Below are 6202 nucleotides of genomic sequence, written 5' to 3'. Positions count from 1 at the left end.
CACCCATTATGATCAAGTGGGATTAATCCCAAGGATGCAAGGATGGTTCAACATATACAAATCAATAAATGTGATATGCCATATTAATAAAAAGAAAGACAGAAACCATATGATCATTTCAATAGATGCAGAAAAAGCTTTTGACAAATCCATCATCCTATCATGATAAAAAATGCTCAATAAATTAGATATAGGAGATATGTACCTCAACACAATTGAGGCCATATATTACAAACCCACAGCTAAAATCCAGTTGAACTGGGAAAAGCTGAAAGCTTCTTTTATAAAATCTGGCACAAGACAGGATGCCCACTTTCACCACTTCTATTCAATTTAGTACTTGCAATTCCTACCCAGAGAAGTCAGGCAAGAGAAAGAAATACAGGGCATTCAAATTGGCAAGGAAAAAGTGAAATTGTCCTTGTTTGCGAACAACATGATCTTATATATAGAAGACCCTAAAGATACCACCAAAAAATTGTTAGAATTAATAAATGAATTCCATAAAGTTGCATGATTATATATATATTTTGAAGTTAGATCCATTGAGAGTTATGAAAAAGGAAGAAAGGAAAGAGAGAGCAGTCAAGCATGCTTTTTTTTTTTTTTTTTTTTGGGCAGGAGACTAGGAGACTCAGTCTTTAATGGTGGCAGGGCCTCACTCACATATGCGCTCATCAGGCTTCAGATCTTGTTGAAAGCTGCAATGTCGAGACTCTGCACATGCTCCTCAAACTTGGTGATCTCTTCTTCCAGCGAGTCAGTCCCCACCTTGTCCTCCACCACACACTGGATCTGTAGCTTGCCGATGCCGTAGCCCACGGGCACCAGCTTGGAGCCCCACCAGACCAGCCCATCCAGCTGGAAGGAGTGCACACAGGCCTCCAGCTGGGCCATTAGTCTCTCAGTATCCCAAGGCTTGATGTCCAGCCGGATGGAGGACTTGGCCACCAGCGCCAGCTTCTTGGTCTTCTTCTCTGAGTACTGCTGTAGCCTCTCCTCCCACAGCCAGGCTGCCTCCTTGTCCTCCTCCTCGTTGTCACTGCCAAGCAGGTTAATGTCATCCTCCTCGTCATCTTTGGCTGATGTGGCTGCCATCTTGGTTGGAGACTCCACTTGGCAGACACTTGCTGGGTCTGCGGGGCTGTGGCCCGGTGGGTGGGTGAGCTCCTCTCAAGCACGCTGGGCCGGGCCTCCAGCTTGGGGACAGCCTGCTGCTGATCCGGCACCACACCTCACAGGCTCCGGTTTTCCACTTCCAGGCTGGCGGTCTGGTGATGAGCTCACTGTGGTCTCCATCTGGCCGCTGAGGGCTCCGGGTCCGAATTTCCAGCCAGAGTTTTCTGGATATTCTCTCTGGCTCCTGCAGCATCTCAGAGGATCATGCTGGTGCTGTTCTCCTGGCGCGAGGAGGCAGCCACAGGCCCGTTCATCTGCTCATGGAATTTCCTTTCTGCATCTTGCATCATCATAATTGAACTTGTCAAACCAGATCTTCTCATGGACTAGGAAGTTTGTAGCCTTTTTTCTGACTCCAGCCAAGGACAGTGGTGACCAGAGGCGACGAGGGGGTGGTGAGTGGGGTGCGGGGGGCAGCAGCGCTAGGCAGCTGAGGGAAGGAAGGGTTCAATTTTTGAGCAACTGGAAGAATGGTGCTGGTAGCAGACTGAGAGGAAACATTTTAGTATTTTAGTGGTTAGTATAACAGCTAACAGCTAGTATTTTTTTCTAGTTCTTTATAATTACAAAAACATTTGTGCACATTATTATGATGTTTTATCTTCCAAACAGCACTGAGTTAGGCTGGGTGCATTTATCATCTTTATTTTACAGAAAATAGAACTATGACTCAAGGAAATTAAATTACTTGGCCTAAGATCTCATAGCTAGTTAGTGAGGGACTTGAATCTTAACCCGGGTCTGTTGAGCCCAAATCCAGGTCACAGTCTGTCTGTTTGCCTTTTAATTTGCTGTTGATCCAATATTTATTCAAACCAAAAGTACTTCTGCTTTCACATTATTTTCTCATACTCCATTCCAACCAGTGTAACCAAAGCAGCTGTCATCTAATATCATTCTGTGGCAATGCAGACACAAGGGAAGGATAAGAAGAATGCTTAACCACATAACTGTGCTTCTCTAAGAAATGGACACACTTAGCCATGCACACTTTTGATCTGAAAGTGGTGACTTCTTTTACAAATGTTGTGTTATAGCAGAGTTCGATTAAAAGGAGGAGGAAATGGGGTGCTGTGGAGGTAGCTCTTCCATGGGGACCAGAAATTAGAAGATCTAGTTCAAGTTTTAGCGTTCTAGCACACAGCTGTACTATCACATTCCTGCCAAAAATCTAATGCAAATCTTATTTAGGGTAGAACTTATTATTATGACAATTAATAATAATAATTAACAGCTAACACATGGCATTGATCACAAACATTTTGCCTTAGCCACCATTTATCTTGCAAAGGAGGACTTCTAACTGATGAGGATTCTGAGACAGTTAGGAACTAACAGAGCTGGGACGTATTAAGTCCACCTCTCTTTGTAGGAACCTTCCCATTCTTAGTCTTCTGGAAAACCTGTGTTCATTTGCCAGGAATTTTGGCTAGAATTCATAAACTCTTGATCCAAAGAAAACTTTAAAATATAATAAAAATTTTATCTAAAAGCTTGCTAAGCCTCTTCTTTCCCTCTTCTACCTCTTGCATTCTCTGTCCAGACAAAATTTGTCACTTTAGTCAAGGATAGATGCAGGGCAAGGAGAATTTATATTGAGTTGTGTGTGTTTGGTTTAGATAATTGCATGTTTCTCGGCACTCTGAAATGTCCCTCTGGAGGCTTTGCTTGTCCTTCCTGAGCAGCAGAGAGATCTGTAATGGTGATATTGAGTTAAAATAAATTAACCAACATGGCCTCCCATAGGGCAATAAAGGTATAATCTTGAAAAAGGACTACTTTTCCTTAGACATTATCCAATGCAGCCTGGCCCATCTGTTGGCGGAATGGATTTTTATATTGTCCACACAGATGGATGATGTTAGCAGTGGCTACAATTCCTTGGCCAGGGCTTCTGAGCCAGAAGTATGTCAGACTCATCTCTGGAGAATGCTGAAAGAAACACTGCTATGTACCATGTCTCTCTCTTTTGCTGCAAGTGTTTCCAAGTTGGCAATTGCATAACACATGATATTCTTTATTTTAAAAAAGTGAGAAGTTATTTGGGACTATCCTGAATTACTCTCTCCAGGAAAGAATTTGGAAGGAAGGATTTCCAATTCTGATTCCAATCTTCTAAAATCATTTGAACCTGGGTGTCATCCCGACCTTGGCCTGCCAGCTGCTCTGTTTTACCTCTCCAGAATTCCATCCATTTATGATTTTTGAGCCACCTGTCAGCATGGTAAGCAGGAGAAATGCTACAGCAAGAGGGCAAATTAGATGTGAATGTCTCTGTGGGCTTCTCTGCCATGGGAAGCTAATTCAACTATACATTAAGCAAGAGGAGGATTCAAACCAAAGAGAAACAGCATGCTGTAGCAAAAAGCCGTCAGAATGGAAGCTAGAAAATGGGTTCCAATCTAATTTACAAGGACTTTTATATGAGATAAATGGGATTTTATGTGTTCCATGTCCAGTTGCAAGCATATAGCAGATGCACAATCCTTTCTTTTCCTGGTCCTGACTTTTTTCATGAACTCATGGTAGCATTGAGCAAATTGGCTACACTGTCTAAAATCTCATCTATAATGAAAAAAAAGAAGGGGGAATGAAACTAATGTATATTTAGACACCATATGGCCAAGCACCATTCTAGGTGTTTTACATAAATCTAATGTACAATGAATGCCTTAGTATATAAATGTGTTTATCCTCTGATTTCATGTATCCCCATGTAGTGTTAGTTCCTAGGTGTGTGCATATCAAGAGATGTGGTAATAATAAACTATGATAGGTGATCTCTATAGTCCCGTCTGATTTTAATTAATTTGCAGGTTTAACTGATTGTCCTGGTTATAAGGAAATTAGGATTATATAGATAAACAGTTGTCAGTGTTACTTAGAGATGTAACGCTGTATTAATCCAGGGATAATCGGTTAAAGTACTGTTAGTGGGTCAGTCTCCCTAAGCCAATGCAAGGGGCAAACTATTACAGGTGACTGACTACCCTCTCCTGGGCAAGTGTATCTCACACAGTCAACTGCCATAGTTTTAGGCAGCCTATCTGAGACGTGAGGGCAGTTTTGAAAGAAAGGAATGTGGCATTTCCCAGCTCCCAGGACCACACTGCCTTTCAGGTGGCCCTTTCCTACAGCTTCAGCTCTTACCGATTCAAAAAACTCTTTCTTCCCTTGCACCTTCTCTTCTGTTGCTAGTTCCTGCTAATCTCTACCTAGTTTCCTAACTCTGCTCATACTTTGTAAATAGTTCCTTCCACAACACCTTTTCAGTGATCATTTTGGGCCTGCTGTTTCCTGCTGAGACTCTTAACATTTTCTTTCTCCTGAGCTCTACTCCCATTATCCACTGCTTACTGGATATATTAACTACAGTTTCACAGTCATCTCAATTCCATACATCTAACACGGAACTCATCACAAGTCTGCTCCTCCATGGGCATTCCCCGACTCAGCAATTGCTGCTACTCTCTCTGTTAATCACCAGACACCCACGTGATGTCCTAGACTGCTCCATCTCACTCACTTCCTCTAGCCAGTCACTCATTTATACCAATTCTGCTTCAGAACATTTCCTGAATTCACCATCTCCAAGGTTCTGACCCTCATTATTTCTCAAGTACAGTAGATTACCATCTGCCCTGGTCTGGCTCACCCTCCCCTCTTCTGTTGTTTTCACTCTGTCACAAGCATATTACAGAAACAAAAATCTGCTCATGCCAATCTACCTATAAAATCCTTCAGTGGCTCCTTATCACCTTAAAGATAAGTTCTAAACTCCTTAGCAAATTATATAAGCCTCTTTTTTCCCTTTTCTTTTCTTTTCTTTTCTTTTCTTTTCTTTTCTTTTCTTTTCTTTTCTTTTCTTTTCTTTTCTTTCTTTTCTTTTTTCTTTTCTTTTCTTTCTTTTCTTTTCTCTCCTCTTCTCTTTCCTTTTCTTTTCTTTTTTCTTTTCTTTTCTTTTTTCTTTCTTTTTACCTTTTTAACCATTTTCCTGATACTTCCTCATAAGAACTCTATATTTCAGTCCTGCCAAACCCCTTGCTGTTTATCACAGACAGCTGACCTTTACACTTGTGCCTCTGTAAGTGCTGTTTCTTTTGTCAACAATATCCTGTGAGTAGTCGTCCTTCATGTCTTACCTCTAGCATCACTTTCTCTAGGAATCGTCCCCATTAAAGGCCCACAGCTGGTTTGGGTGCCTCTTAGTTGTTGCAATGGTCCCTAATCCTTCAGGTGATGGCATGGCCCAGGGCAAGATGCTCTGTGTTCTGTTGGATGAAATGCCAAGCAGACACCAGAAACTTGGGCTTGCTGTTTTCCTTAAGGTGCTCAGGCCGTGAATGAGGCCTGGGACTCAAGTGTGGCCTGTTCTGGAAGGAAGCATCTTGGTCAAGTCTCATGAGATAAGGTGTGCTGGAATGATTGATGGGTCTCGAAGTCTGAGATGGTTTTGAATCCCAGGTCTTCTGCTGACTAGCAGCATAGCTTTCAAGGAGGAAAAGTACAGAGACTGTTATACGAATGAATAGCTTGCTGACTGGCAATGTTGAGCCCTCAAATTCCAGAGGGCAGTTTGCAGCAAGTGTATTAGTGAAACTGGAGCTAGGATTGAGGTATTTATTACGCAGGCCCATCTCATCTATCACCCAGAAGGTCCCTTTCTTACTTGTGAAATCTTGTTGCTTAGATACATATAACTTAAAGCTTCTACCCCTATTATAAAGTTTGGTGATTTTTTTAAGCTAAAATTAACTATAGGGATAATAGAGAAAAGTATTTTTCAATCTTTGATTAGTAAGCTCTTTTCATAATGATATATAATCTCACAATGCCCCGTTAGGATTTTAAAAAATCATAATTTTGATTTAGTAAAATGCTTTGATCATGATTAAGTAAAGTTTATTTTTGATCATTATATATTATATAATAATTACATAACATAATTTATTACATATTATATAATATACATAATACATTATATAATATGTACATAATTACATAATATATAATAAGATTTACT

The 6202-nt window shown here is 40.9% G+C and overlaps 1 pseudogene; it reads right to left on the bottom strand.

Moving 5' to 3' along the window:
• Positions 1-672: 672 nt before the first annotated feature.
• On the bottom strand, positions 673-5314 carry LOC123642003 (annotated as a pseudogene).
• Between the last annotated feature and the right edge of the window lie 888 nt (positions 5315-6202).

The sequence above is a fragment of the Lemur catta genome, chromosome 7, assembly GCF_020740605.2.
Source record: "Lemur catta isolate mLemCat1 chromosome 7, mLemCat1.pri, whole genome shotgun sequence".
Lineage (NCBI taxonomy): Eukaryota > Metazoa > Chordata > Mammalia > Primates > Lemuridae > Lemur > Lemur catta.
This window is presented reverse-complemented; position numbering and strand designations above follow the sequence as displayed.